Genomic DNA, 15,178 nt, shown 5'->3' on the forward strand with positions numbered 1-15,178 from the left:
TGTTTTATCGACCTTTTTCCCCTTCATAATTACTTTCTACTTGCCCATTACCCCATCTCCATCAGAGTGTAATTAAGCCAGAAAGAATTAATTCCTAAGCAACGAAGAAAATTCTAGAATGTCTTCTTTAAGGCTGGTTCTACTTATTTCTAGACCTTTCTTTGTTATAATAATTTATAGTATTGAAATGTTGCTTTTTCATGTCAAAGTGTGGCAAAGGGATATTGATGGTAGTCCTTTCGGCATGATGAGTGCCCCATCCTTGTTGTCCAGTTTGGATGGGAAAATAGCTGGAGACCCTGGAGAGCGAAAGGCTGGGGGTTACGGGGTCCAGCAGAATCATGAAACAGGAAATGTACACATAATCTCAGTCTTTAATGTAAGAAAACTATAGTCCGGAAAAGTCAGGTGACTATTCAGGCTGAACTGTGAGTTTGTCATAGGATGGGGGTAGGACTCAGGTTTTTGACAGCCCATTCTATGATCTCTGCAGAGACACAGCTTCCTCAGAGAAACAAAAAATGTTGCTGGCAGCTGCCCAACTAATGGCTGAGGGGAGGGTTAGGTACAACCGTTCTGTGTGACGTCAGGCCCGAAGGTCATGGTGTTGATATTGGAGTCCTACTAAAAATGCCATTTTGTGAGTCCCTTACTCCCTGACCAACTGCTTCATGGTAAGAACAGAGATTCAAACTGTGGGCTAAATTTTTTGGATTAACTTTGGATTTCTCTTAACATTCTCTCAGAATTTAAGGTTGAGGGAAGTCTGTTGAATATCAGTTGCTAATGTGCTTTGCTAATTTCCATCAGCTATGTGATTTGACTGACAACGGGGTGAACCTCGCCCACTGGGGTCTGGTGAATTGCATCCTCTCAGCCCGAGTGTTTCTTGAGCTGGAATTGAAATGCACGGCCCTTTAGTTTCCAGTGTGATGTCAACACTCAGGCAATTGACTTCTACTCTTCAGTCTCCAACAAGGGGGAAATTATGTAATAAAATGGGGATAGGTCAGGCGTCCTCAAGATTCAAACCCATAAATATAAATAACTTTAATTAATCATATGCAGTCTCTCTTGCCTTTTAAATCTTTATTCAGTAAGTTTTGCACAGCTCTTCAACTTCACAGCCTGTGGCTAGTGGGGAATGTTCTGTGTGTCTTGGCTTGTTGAGATGTGACCCAAGGTTTTTTTTCCAAGTGAGTCCAAAATCAGTTCAGGATATAATTAGTTAATGGGAAGGGGGAAAAAAACGTCAGCAAACAACCCCAGCCCAGGGGGAAGTAGAAATGTGAAAAAAGACTCCTGCTGTTGACATTTGAGAGGCTTTCTCAGCTGACAGTTTTTTGTTACCCACTTGTTAGACTGAATGGGGTGGAACAGACTTTCAAGTATGTAAATTCAATAGATATTTATATTCAAGATTATCCTCAAATTATTTGTGTCTCAAGTATAGAAAACTGTTTTTGATTGTGGTTTCCAATTTTGACTGTTTTCTCCTGTGATTTGTTCTTTCAATTCTCTCCTCATTTTGCTCTTTCTTCAAGGTTTTGCCTATGGTTAATGTTGTCCTAAAGAAAAAACACCAGCTTCCAATCTAATGCCCCTAAAAGGTGTCCTCTATCCTGCAGCTAGGATGGTTTTTAAAACACCATAAATTCCATCTTATCATTGCACCGATTAAAACCGTTCCTTGACTGTTTCTCTCCTCTCAGAATAAAAACCTTGCCAGGAGGAGGCTGTATGTGACTTAGCGCCTGCCTAGCTCACTGACCTCATCTGGAACCTTCCTGAAGAGGCCAAGTTGTGTGTGCTCAGAGCCTTTGCATGCTCATTCGCTCTGGAAGACCCTTCATTCGGATCCCTGCATGGCTGGCTCTTCCTCATCAATTAAGTTTTGTCAAATCATCTCCATGAACATCCTACCTAAAGTACATTCTTCTCATCCCCAGTCGCTATCCTATTATTCTGTCTTATTTTCTTCATAGCACTTGTCACTTAGAAAATACTCAATTTTTAAATTGGTTTATGTGTTTATTTTCTGTCTTCCTCTATGTGCAAGAGAAGAAAAATTCCTGCCTTCTACAGCAGTGCTCATGTAATTAATTGCACATTGTAAGAACAAATGCCCCTCCTTTCATCTTCTTTATTTTGTGTAGATCTTTCAGATACTTGCCTGAGTATTTGATCAAACTCTTGGTTTGGTTATTTTCTTAGAGTGTACACATTTTATTCTTCCCACACCAATGATAAGCTGCTAATGGTAAGCATGTGCTTTTCTAAGTTGATCTTCAACAAGGTGTTCCAACCCAGTGTAGCCCCAAGGCCGAAGAACACGCCAGGCATAGAGTTAGATGTGAGTTTAATAGGAGTTACTTTCAGGAATGGAAGTTAGCGCTCTGCAAAATGGGGTGTCAGGGGTGGTTTATAAGGGTTAGGGCAAGGAAGGTGTGAGAATGGTTTCAGCAGCATCTTACAAGGGTATGGAGATTTGTTATCAACAGTGATCAGGAGAGGGGAGTGTCAATGCTTTGTTTACATTTTTTCCTCCCCTGGGGAGGTCTGATGACTTTTATTTTTTTATTTGTTTTATTTATTTATTTATTTTTCTTTTTTTATTCCACAATGTCAGCCATTTCTGATGACTTTTAACATCTGTCCAGTCAAGTGTGGCTGCATGAAATCACTATGGAGGGGAGGGGTCCGGGGCCCTGGGTCCCCACACAAGGCATTTTGAAGGTTTTTTTTTTTAAGAGTGTTAAATATTTTGGGCCCATTTGTCTGTAAACTTTTCTTTAAATCCGAGAAAGCACAGAAAAATGTCTTTTTTTTCTAGAGCAGAAGCAGACAGCTTTGCCACATTTTCAAGATAATGTGGATTTGTTCAGATGAGTCAGAATTGTAATAAAAATTCTGAGTCTTTCTGAAAAAGAGAAGAAAATTCTGAAAAGGAGAGACTTGGGAGGATGTGTCTTCAGTGGAGAGAGTAAGGTCATGACCTGGAGTGTTGTAACAAAATACTTTGCTTACTATTTTTCAAGAGTGAAGGAAGAGGTACCATCTTTGCTTTATCATCTTTACAGTGGTGGGGTGTGGAACATTTAAAAAATGTGTTATTTTCACGTATTTTTGAATGGAATTTTTAAAAGAAATATGAATTATTTCATTGTGTCTCTCTTGTTGTCTGATTCTTATCTCCTTAAGGGTCAGGTGTTCTTGGGAAGTGTGATTGCAAAGATAAATGAAACAATACATGATTATTTTGAGAATAGTACATCTTAAATTTCCTTTGCATGTATATTTTGTTCTTGTAATTTGACTCCTTGCTGAGAGTTACATTTATAAACATGCTATGGATTATTAGATGTGCAGGGGAGTGAGTTTTAAATGCAGATTTCAATAGGCTAGAGGAGGAAAAATCCATAGAAATATAAAATGTGACTAGCTTTATTTTCTGGGGATCTTCTCAACCCCAAGGCAGCAGAGTTAACTGGTCTCCCCACCCCAACATACCCCTTGGTCTCCTGACCCTCAGCCATGGCTTGTGTTTTAAATATTTGTGTAGTACTGTTTGTTAATGGAGCTGTAATCAAGTTTAGAACTTTTTTTTTACAAAGTCAGTTCAATTAACTGAAATTATTGTGCTATACTCCTTACAATAATCATAGTTTTTTTAATAAGCTCAGGATTTTATATGCTATCTTTGATAAGTCTTTTCAAAAATGCATATCTAATGGCATTTATAATACAATTGCAATTGGAACTTTTGAAATAATTGGTATATTTTCTTCTCATTCAGTGATTAAAAAAATAGTGAAACACAAGCTTAGAAAATCAATTGGCATCAGCATTTTGAAGTTAAAAGAAAAAAGGCCAACTTTCCAAAGTTCTCTCTCTGCTTACTACATTTAAAGTCCAATTCTGATGTCTTCCATATCTGTGCTATTTCAAAGGGATTTCAGAAGAATTATGATTTTGAGACTTAATACAATTTTTTTGAGTCTTCAAAGGTAGATGCCCACATTGGGTCTTTCCTGATTCATAATAATGCTGTGTTTTATAAAAAATAAGATATTTAAAACAACATAAGGAATCTCTGATTAAGCTCCAGGCAAATATAGACTTATATGAAAGACCTCGTTCTCCAAACATGTTATTTAGTTGAAATTTCCTTGTAGTACATTTCTTTGGATTGTAGAATTAAAGTTAATTATCACCCATATGTGTTAAATACCTTTCTACTTGATTCACAGTGCCTCTGTGTTATTTTATAGCATCTACGCCTGTTTTGAGTACATTTATTTAGATAGTGAAATAGATGTTTCCTTATGAAACATTTTAGGATGTGTTTTAACAACCATGATTGTCATTAATTTATAAAGGCTTTGTTATAGTTATAATAAATCTGGATGAGAGGCTTAATGTATTATATTTCAATGTCAGGACAGACATTTTGAACTCTTGTTTGGTATGCAGTTTGTGCCATAACAAGTAAAGGACTTTTTCTTGTCTTAATTACTGAAGTAGATTCTATAACAGCATGTAAACTCTAAAAAAGGTTCTGTGCTGCCAAAGGAATGTTAACCATTTTCCTAACCCAATGATAGGATTTGTAAAGGGGCAGAGAGACTGAAAGATGCACAGAATTCTGGGGCTGGTGGTCTGATGAACTTTTCTTTGTGATTCATTGGTAACATTTCTTTTTCCTCAAAGCAAAATCTAAGTTTGTTTTTTTTTTTTTTAATTTTTTTAAATTTTTTTCCCAGTGTCTGCTGGGCTTTCTTTAATGCTAAGGGAGGCATTTCTTATTCGCTGATATATAAAGGTAAGTTTGTTTAATTTCATACTAGGCTTATTATTCACTCAGTTTCTTAATCTGGCTTGTGTTTCTGTAAGGGGTGTGTATTTTAGAGAGGCAGTGTTTCATGTTCCACTTGAAAGGGGCATTTTGTTTTTTGCCTCTCAGGGTTACCCTAGGTATATGGCAAAAGAGAAAGCAGAAATATATTTTCGTGAAAGATTAAAGATAGGCTTGCATGACTTTAAACAAAAATCCATGAATATGTCTAGGATTATAGACTACATGTTACTTTTGTTTTTAAGATGCATTTAAAACAGAAAACAAGTTCTTTGTGATTTTTTATGGCAATTCTATTGAAAGCAAATATAATAGAAATTAAACTATGATCATTTGCATTTCATGAATATAAATCTATTATTAGTTGAGATGGGCTTCATTGATTTCTGTAATTCTACCATAAACCCCATGAAGATAGGGAAAAGGGTCAAGTTTATGGCAATAGCTTGTGTCTCTATAGTACATTTTAGAAAAGGCAGGAAGCAAAAATACATAATATGGAAATTGCCTTGGGAAACAGTATTTTTTTAAAAAATCTAGTCTTATATAATAAATGACTACTAGAGTATGAGGCTGTATTCTCTTGCTTCTCTAGGGCCCCCTCCCTTTCTATTTTATTTCAGATGACTTTGTAAAATAAATGATTTAATTGGTTATGGTTTTGCATAGTAAATTAAAAAAAGCAAATTGCACTTTGAAGGTATTCATGTAGTAAAGTTTGAGACAAATTTTTTTTATAAACAGAGACTTTTTAACTGGCTCACTTTATTAAATAGTTGTTGGCCTCTTTTCTTTTTTTCTTTTTTTTTTTTTTGTGTGTGTGACTTTTGTGACTTTTGCTTATATTTCTTGGACTCTGGAACATTCGGAAGCATCTCACCTCCTCCCTTTGCCAACTCCTCCTTCTGTCAAGCTTCCAGGCTCCTGCTTAGGATCCGCAGAGCCTGAGGAGTAGTCCTGAGCTAACCTCTTTCTCAGTCGTCCAGTGTTCAGTGCATGCTCCTAAAATGATAAAACTCACCTGCGGGTGTCCCAGAGCGCTGGCCTTGAAACTATGTAAAGCAGTACAAATATAGGATTTATTTTCCAGTGTCTCTTTGTCTCTTGATTTTGGTTCTCTTGTCTTTATTAAAATAATTCCTCTTTAACATTTTCCCCCATCTTTTGGGTTGGACCTTCTGGCAAGAGATTTCCTGGGAAAATCCATTGGAAGTGGAAGAACATGTCCTTCCTTCCCTAAGGCAGTCTGGCTTTCTGATATGGTGTGAAAAGGAGGGAAAAAGGAGGGGTTTGGATGCTATGCCAGCATTTGTGGTTGTGTTGCTTTAGCTTCCTCATCAGCCACAGGCCAGGATTCTGGACATCCAGAACTGGAGAATTCATTACATTTCTAACTTTTGTGTTGACTTTTACTTGGCTCTGCCATTCATCTTGTAGTAAAGAGAGAATGTTTTTCTCTAGGAACTCAGTAAAACCTTTCTTTTTGTCCTTTCATATCCTGTTTGATCCTTTGATATTCCTTAGTAAAGGGTGCCATTGTTGTTGTTGTATGTGTTGTGTGTGTGTGTGTGTGTCTGTGTCTGTGTGTGGCATAATAGAGGAAAGGCTAGTGAAGAAGGCCATTGAAAGATAAAAGTGACTTATGTTTTCTCAGGCCTTGATCTGATCACTTTTTTCCATTGGCTTAATCTTTTGTTGGTAACACTTGGGTGCATTTCTTATTCACATTAGGGTTGGAATTGGCCTAAATCCTTTTTAAAAATGTTTCAAGCAAAATAATAATAATAAAAAAAGACAATTCATTTTCAGTTTATGGGCCAGGACTCCTGTCTGTTTCCAGAGAACAGGATGACGTGTCTCTGATGTTGACTATATTGCTTTTTAGGTTCATTTCTATCTGACGGATTTCAAAAAGCCTGCTCGAGGGCTCTCTATGTGTTTCTGTAGGGATCACATGCTGCTGTGTAAGATGTGTGTGTAGAAGCATCTGTCAGCTTGGCTGGTGTGATGGTTTGAAGCTGTGTGTATCCCAGAAAAGTATGTTCTTGGTTAATCCATTCCTGTGGGTGTGGACCCATTGTAAGTAGGATCTTTTGGTGAGTAGGATCTTATCATGTGACCCACTTCATTCAGGTGGAGTCTTAATCCTTTCACTGGAGTCCTTTATAAGAGAATGAAATTCAGACAGAGAGAGAGAGCCACAGAAGCAAGAAGCTGAAATCAATGAAACTTGGAAGACAAGGGAGAGACCAGAAGAGATCTCCATGTGCCTTGGCATGTGACAGAGGAGTCCAGGATCACCACAGCTTGTCTTCAGGGAGAAAGCATTACCTGACAATGACTTGATTTGGACATTTTTCTCAGCCACGGAACTGTAAGCTTGTAAGCTAATAAATTCCCACTGTTAAAAGCCAACCTGTTTTATGGTAACTGCTTTTGGCCGCCCAGCAGACTAAACAGCTGGGGAGGATGCATTTGCAGGTAGAGTGCTAATGTTATCTTTATTGTAAAATAAACCTTGGGGAGAGAGAATGTAGTACATGGTGTACTTTGATTGTCTACTTGTCTCTGTAAGCACTTCATCAGCATATGTTTGGTATGCCTGAACCATGATGTTCTTTCTTAAAGGGAATTAGTAAGAGCATTTGAAATCATATTAATTTGTCTACTTGGTTGAAACATGTCTAGCTTAAGGCACCCCCAAATCTTGATTGTTATAGTTAAATCTGGGCTGCTGGATTGGAAGATGCTTTTGAGTTCACTCCCTCTTTCTCCATTTTGTCTTGGATGTCCCATCAATTTCCTTTTTAGACTTGTTGTCTAGAACTTCCTCTGATGAGGTCCTGCACCCTTACTTTGCAAGATTCATGCACCTGTCTCCTGTAAGTCACTGAATTTGTATGCAGGTGGACTTTGAGGCCTTGCCCACTGAGTCGTGCCGTCTGTGGGTTTGACGGCATGTCTGACTCAAAATAGATGATGGGCCTTTTCCATGAACAGCTATGTGGTGGGTGGCTGTGCAACGGAAGTGTAAGGAGCTTCTTGCTACCTTTGGATGAGTGTATGCTTAGGTAGAGGACTTGGTAAAGCAGCGCATGCTACATCTAGATTACATTCTGGGGGGTTTATTTTATGTTTTAAATGCCCCGTACATCTGAGTTTCTCAGTATAGGTGATCAGTTGAGCATGTAATGCCTTTTTATCTTGTTAGAGAACACAAGTTCTAAAGACCACAAGGACTGTGGTTGAAATTACTCCTCTGAAAATGATTTTTTAGCTGCACTGCCCCTATCTCACCCTCCCTCCTCCCCCAATCAGGCTTGTAAGGAATGTGGAGAAATATCCCAGCACAGAATCCTATGCTGGCATAAGAATCAAAACCCTGATACGTTCTTTTTTTTCTTAAATTAATGGAGAACATGGATATTGGACAGGTAGCTTATTTCTATATGAGAGGCCAGAAGGATTGGAGGTTTCTTTGAGAAAACCCTCAGGCTTCCTCCCACAGAGGAGCGACAAATGCAGTTGGATGGAGTTTTACTTATGCTAAATTTGGATGGAGTTTTATTTATGCTAAATTTTTACATTTTGATAAGATTTTTATGTTTTGATAAGATATTTTATGTTTTGATACGGTAGGCTAATGGAAGAGAAGATGAGGACAGAGTTTGAGTACTTTATCTAGTACTCTATCAGAATATTCCAGGCCCAGGAAGTATGCCCTTGTTCTGTAATAAATTTGCTCATGGGTGGTTGCTGAGGGGTCCCTCTACCTTTTTCAATGGGTGTTTATTTCTTGCTTTTAAAATCTGAAGTGTGTGGTTAAGTCATTCAAATGTGCAGTTTATCTGGGAGAGTAGCCTTAGAAGGAAGCAGACGGGGTGAGCACTCAGGGACTATCTGAAATAGTATCTCAGCAGTTGCTCTCACTTGTTGAAGTCACTCTGTCTATAATGGGAGTCCTAAAAGGACAGCTAAGAATTAGTTGAACCAGATGAGTTGCCGTGTCAGCTAAAGCCTGGGCCAGCAGAGCACCAAATATATAGCAACGTTTTTAAATCTTTCAGAGAGGGAAAGTCATGGCATGTACAAAGGAGAGAGAAATCATAAGGGCATGAGGCTTTGTTTTTGTTTTTTATCAATAATCGTGGATACTGGGAGATAATGAGGCAATATCATGGGGTTCTGGGAGAGAATTATTTTCAACCTAGGGCTCTGTATACAACTAAAAGATGTGTCAAGTGAGGCAGTAAAATAAAAAAAAAATTAGTTTCAGACATGCAAGGAATCAGAAGAGTTGCCTTCACACTGGCAGGTGAGGGGAAGTCTTCAGGTACCAGCTGTGCAGCAGGCCCAGAAAACAAGTGCAGATTGGAGCCCAAGGATGGAGGATAAGCCTGTAGCTATGTATGATGATAACTATTGAAATGTACAACCATATAGAATGGTTAAATAAATCATGGCTCATCCATAGAACCTGATAAAATAAATATCATTCAAGATTATTTTTTGATATGTTCATGATATCTTGAGGAATAAAAACAGGTTACAAGACAGTAATTTACCGAAAAGTATAATGACTATACATATGTATATATATATATATGTAATGTATATATATTTACACATATATATTCACACACTTTTCATGCATAAATTGTGAACATTGTATATTAAAATTAAAAAAAAAATGGATCATGGCAGACCCCAGTTTTTGTTTGCTGGTAGTAAATACATTGTAATATGCAGCAGTTATACCTGTCACTTCTAGGTAGATTACTCAAACCACATCTTTAGCTTGGGTTACTCTTGTGAGTTTCAGATCCACATATCCATCTGTTTTCTGTTTTCTCCAACTAGGTTTTCTGTCAGTACCTCAGCATTTTGTTAATCCAAACTGAGCTCCTCTTCTCCCTTGAATCTGCTTCTCATCCTGAATCTTAATGTTGTAATATTGAAGCCAATCCCCAGCGACCCAGGCTCAGTCTCCATCTTTTCCTGCTGCCTCCTATAACGGTTGTCAGGTCCTGCCAAGGCCTCTCGGTGAAGGCTGTCGATAGAAGATTTCTGCAAATCATCCATCCTGGTGTTTGCCCTTTTCATAGCTGCCCTGAACCAAGGCTCTCTTCCTTTCACACAGGGACTAGTTTCGTAGCTAAATTAGACTAATTGGTCTCTCTGTCTTTACCATAAGCTTCAACACATCCTCCTACTTGAATACTTTTTGTAAATAACAGGATGAACCCTCTTGCTTCCTTGGTTTATAGCCTAAACTCCCCTTTGCCGACAGAATACCATAGAAATACTTTACCTCACATACCCAGGGTCTTCCTTGGTCTGGCCCTGAGCTACTTCTTTTTTTTTTTTTTAATTCATTTTATTGAGATATATTCACGTATCATGCAGTCATACAAAACAAACGTACATTCGATTGTTCACAGTACCATTACATAGTTGTGCATTCATCACCAAAATCAATCCCTGACACTTTCATTACCACACACACACAAATAACAAGAATAATAAAGTGAAAAAGAGCAATTAAAGTAAGAAAGAACACTGGGTGCCTTTGTTTGTTTGTTTGTTTTCCTTCCCCCATTTTTCTACTCATCCATCCATAAACTAGACAAAGGGGAGTGTGGTCCTTATGGCTTTCTCAATCCCATTGTCACCCTGGGCTACTACTTAAACCTCATTTTCATCTGAACACCAACTGTGGGAACCCTGGGCACAGGGCATTCACCAAGGGCCTTGAAGATTGCACACAGCAGTTTGTGTAACCTCGGTCAGTTGAGGTTTGACCTATTCTTGTAATATCAGATGCTAACTGTAACCCCAAACTACCTCCTCCCTGAGATTCCCTGAGAGTCCCTGAGATACTGTTATCTCTATAATCCTCTCCTCCTCCCTGCTGATTACAGTCAACCCTTCCCTACGTTGCACAACCCCCACTCCCTGCCATAAGCTCTCATACCCATTGGAATGTCAAGCCCTTAAAAGCAGTTTATTCAGCCCCCTAAAGTGCCGACTATTTCCACATTGTGCTCTGAACTGGCTGCCATTCAGAGCAGCTCTGATTTCAGGGCAACGTGGCTCGACTTCCCCACCCTGTAGGTAAGCCCCATAATAAAAGCTTTTGTCTCAGAACATGTCCGGTGCTTTCTTTTGTCCTTTGTCTACAAAAGCCCTCTTGGGCTGTGACACCAACTCCATCCAAACCAGATAAGTACTTGCACACCTCTGGAACATCATTGCGATATTCTTTCTGTTCCAAATCTCCTTCTGTTCAAACCTCCTTGTTTTCTCCCCGCCCCCCCAATCTTCGTTCCTCTAGACCTTCTAAAACATCCTATCTTCTTTGAAGCCTTCTTTTGTTCCTTTAGTCAGACTCAGTCTTTCCCTCTACTACAGTCATATAGCGCATTGTATTCATTTCTCTCAGAGTATTTATAACAACACGTAATATAGCAGCACTAGTTATAAAACAAGGCAGAATTTGACATTTAATCCTCCAAAATAAGATTGTAAACTCCTTTAGTGAGATTGATAAAGTCACAGATATCTTTAGTTGAGTACCTTTATGTTTAGGTTTTGCCAGTTGGGCTATTGTTCTCATTGAGAGAATTAAAGAGTTTTGGCATGTATCTCTGCAATCAGGAGTCAATCCTGAGTCAGTGTATATATGATTTAATTCATAGGCTGTAAAATATGAACATTAGACTATGATAACTAAGCTAATTTTATTTTTGGATGATTTTCTTCCCTCTAATTATCTCACACTTCTGGGTTACAGAAGATAAAGATTTGTTGCTATATTTGATTCCCATCTTTGCTATCTTACTATTTGAAGCTTCTACTTAGAAAGAACAATCTTTCCTTCTTTGCAATTATTGTGAAAATTCTTCTTACAGTGGAATGCAAATCGTTATAAGTGGCCAATAGCACATAGTTTATATTTACCTGGTTTTACATTTTTTCCTTTTAATATGCAGACAAAGTTCTTATATTAACTGGCAGAAGGTTTCTAGGTAGATACTTTGCTGGAGACTTTTTCAATGCTTAGAAAAATCCTAATGTTAAGGGACTTACACTTTGGGTGAGTATCTGAGACCAGGGCCTTTTTTTGGGAGTGACAGCAAAATATGGTGTAGCCCTTGGGGAGAAGTTGTCCTTGGGGAAAAAAGGTAGTACAGAACCACCAATTGGTTAAAAGAATAGGATCAAATTGTGATTCTCCCATGTATCAGGGAGTGACCTTGGCAATCCCCTATTTCTTCTGAACACAAGAGACTTATGAAATTAGGGTATTGTGAGGGTCAAATGAGCTGATAATGTTTAAAGAAAAACCTGGTAACTATTACTTAGGGAATACTCAATAAATGGTAGCTATTGTCATTATAACATTTGCAATAATAATAATAATCATTTAGGAAAGTCAGGTGATACTGATCTGTGTTTTCTTTTTGAATTATTTGGAAGTGATTTATTCATTATAATTAAGTAGATGATTTGACTAATGGATTTGATCATGGTAGAAGTAATGATCCCTTAAGCAAAGGTTATTTTATGAAGTTACCAGAAAAGCAAACTATTGATTATAGTCAATATCTCTTTCTAACTCTGCAAAATAATATGTTAATGCAGTTTTTTTATTAGGAATAGTGATTCGCTGAGAACACCCATGTAAATATCCCTCTACACAAGTTTCTTACACAAGTTTCTCTACACAAGTTTCTACACAGGTCTCAAACAAATCAAATTGAAGCAATACAATAAAGTGAGTAGGGAACTCAGCAATCAGCATTTGGTTAAGACTTGCTCCAATCTGAACTGGGATGAATGAACACCTCTATGGGACATTTTCATTGACTGTGTTATGTAACATCCCTCAATTGCTTCTGTTGATGTTTAGTATCCTTTGTGAAGTCATCAGCGATGTTATCAACAAGAAGGAAGCAGTGATGCTAAGCTAAAGTCAATCAACCATAAAGTTCGCATCCAACGGACCCCCACGCTGCTTTCTATATAGGGCAGGCACGTGAATTGTTTAGGTAAATAGAACTTGAACTATATTCTCTGTTCCTAATTGTCAAGAGAACCCAGTTAGCCTGGAGATACCATGCTAGGGACTGTATACTTTGGGTGAGTGATTGAGACTAGGGTCTTTTTTGGGGGGCAGTGACAGCAAAATATGGTACCCATGTGTAAATTTACAACAATACTAGGTATGGTGTTGGTGAGTTCTGGCAAATGTGTGACCTCCAAGTTAACTAGGTTGTGGTTTGTACTATCAAAACAATCTTGGACAGAAGGCTTTGCTCAGAGTTTGCTGAATGATGAATGGAGGCCCCTAGCTGGCTAGCATCCATTGCCCATCTTGCATAACTTGGGAGAGAGGGGATGTAGAGAAGGGACAATAAAGAAAGACCTCCGGCAGCAGATTATGTTTGCATGTGGAATATTTTCCTGAGAAGTATCTTTATTAAAAGAATATTAAAATTTATGAGTTGGACAGAAGAATAGAGATCAGAGAAAACATATATTTTAAGAAATGCCAAACTTTTTATTTTAATGTATAATTTATAGTATTCTAAAATGAATTATCTGTAGAATCCATAATTGTCAACAGCACTGAATTCTTTGATTTAACATAGTTTTGATAGATAAATTTAATAGCTACTAGCCATCAAGTCTGGACCCAATTATTTAACTGCATCTTACTTTATGTTGAGATACTGTATATTATTTTTTTATCATATTTTTTATTGTGGAATGTAACATATATACATAGAAGTCTTAACTTTCCGAAGTGCAATTTAACAAGTAGACAGAGAACAATTACAATACCACAGTTTCAGTTATTTCATTATTGTGAAATATAACATATATGTGAAAAGGTAATAACTTTCAAAGTACAATTTAACAAGTAGTTATATAGGAAATTTCCAAAAATGTTATGAGTTGCAGTACCAGTTTCAGTTATTTCCTTGTTGTGAAATATAACATATATACAAAAAGGTGTTAACTTTCAACTTACAATTTAACAAGTAACTATAGGGCAAATTTCAAAGAATGTTATGGGTTACAGTTCCACCATTTCAGTTCTTTCCTGCTAGCTATTCTAGTACAATAGCAACTAAGAGAAAGGAAATTATATGGAGATTCAGTATTCATAATCCTTTATTAAATTCCATCTTGTTAGTTGCTACCCCTTCCTCTAGTTTAATCACTTTCCTGATCTTAGGGATGTCTAGAAAGTGACCACCCTAACTTGTTCATGTTGAAAAAAGGTGTCGACATGATGGGAAAAAGGGACACATCTGATTGATGTTCTTGAAGAGGCTATTGCCTCTGAGTTTTGGGACTTAGCCGGCTTAGGAGTTCTCTGAAGGATTTAATTTCTGAAGAATAAACTTAGGCGTGGAACTTTTATAGAGTCTCAGGGTTTTTGGTACTACTATTGACTTGGGCTTATCATACTGTGGCCATTTGGGATATCTAGCTGAGGCTTGCATAGGCATAACCTCCAGGACCCACTCTTGATTCTATTTGTATTCTGTTAGCCACTGAAACCTTATTTTGTTGCCTTTCTTTTCCCCCTTTTGGTCAAAAAGGCCTTCTCAATCCCTCAATGCCAGGATCAGGCTCATTTCTGGAATTCATGTCCCATGTCAGCAGGGAGACTCATTCATCTGGGGGTTCCTGTCCCACGTTGAGGGGAGGGTGTTATATTCTTTAGTATTCTAAGTCAAAACTGCCTTTATAATAAATATGTTCTTGACTCATGAGATATCAGTAAAGTACAAGGTGTGTGGCCCAGACAAGTCTGAACATCCACCCATACAGTAAAATAAGGTAATGGCTTCTCTAAGAAGCAGGTATGTCAGCTGCTATTATGAGGGGAAAGTCTTAGGCTGGTCAAATTACTCAATATTAACTCTTAAGTTCGAGTGTATTTTTAGGTGATCACACAATGTTATCTTCTATGTTTAACTGAACAAACCTGGCTAGAAGTTTTTTGGTGGACTTTTTATTTATATGCTTTTTATTTCCTTGTTTCTGAAAAAGTTAAAGAGTAATTTTAAGTCGTCAAAAACTTAAAAAAAATCCGTTAGTCCAAGAGTGGCAATTTTTTTTTTCTTTAACAAATGAGAGGAAAGAAAGTCAAGTGCTAACACTTACATTGCAAAATTTTATTTAGTTATATACAGTGAGCATGAAAGAGGGCTTGAGCTAGAGGGTTTCCTCCTTGAAATTGTGGTGTCATGCAGTTCTGACTAGGAGAAACATTTTTTTTTAAATTCACCTACCAAAAGGAATTAC

At 37.6% G+C, this 15,178-nt stretch overlaps 1 protein-coding gene across 2 annotated transcripts in view; it reads left to right on the top strand.

The window, feature by feature from the left end:
• GPD2 (glycerol-3-phosphate dehydrogenase 2) overlaps positions 1-15,178 on the top strand; it is a 151,237-nt gene that overhangs the window by 20,455 nt on the left and 115,604 nt on the right. The window lies entirely within an intron of this gene.

This window comes from Choloepus didactylus, chromosome 9 (assembly GCF_015220235.1).
Source record: "Choloepus didactylus isolate mChoDid1 chromosome 9, mChoDid1.pri, whole genome shotgun sequence".
NCBI lineage: Eukaryota > Metazoa > Chordata > Mammalia > Pilosa > Megalonychidae > Choloepus > Choloepus didactylus.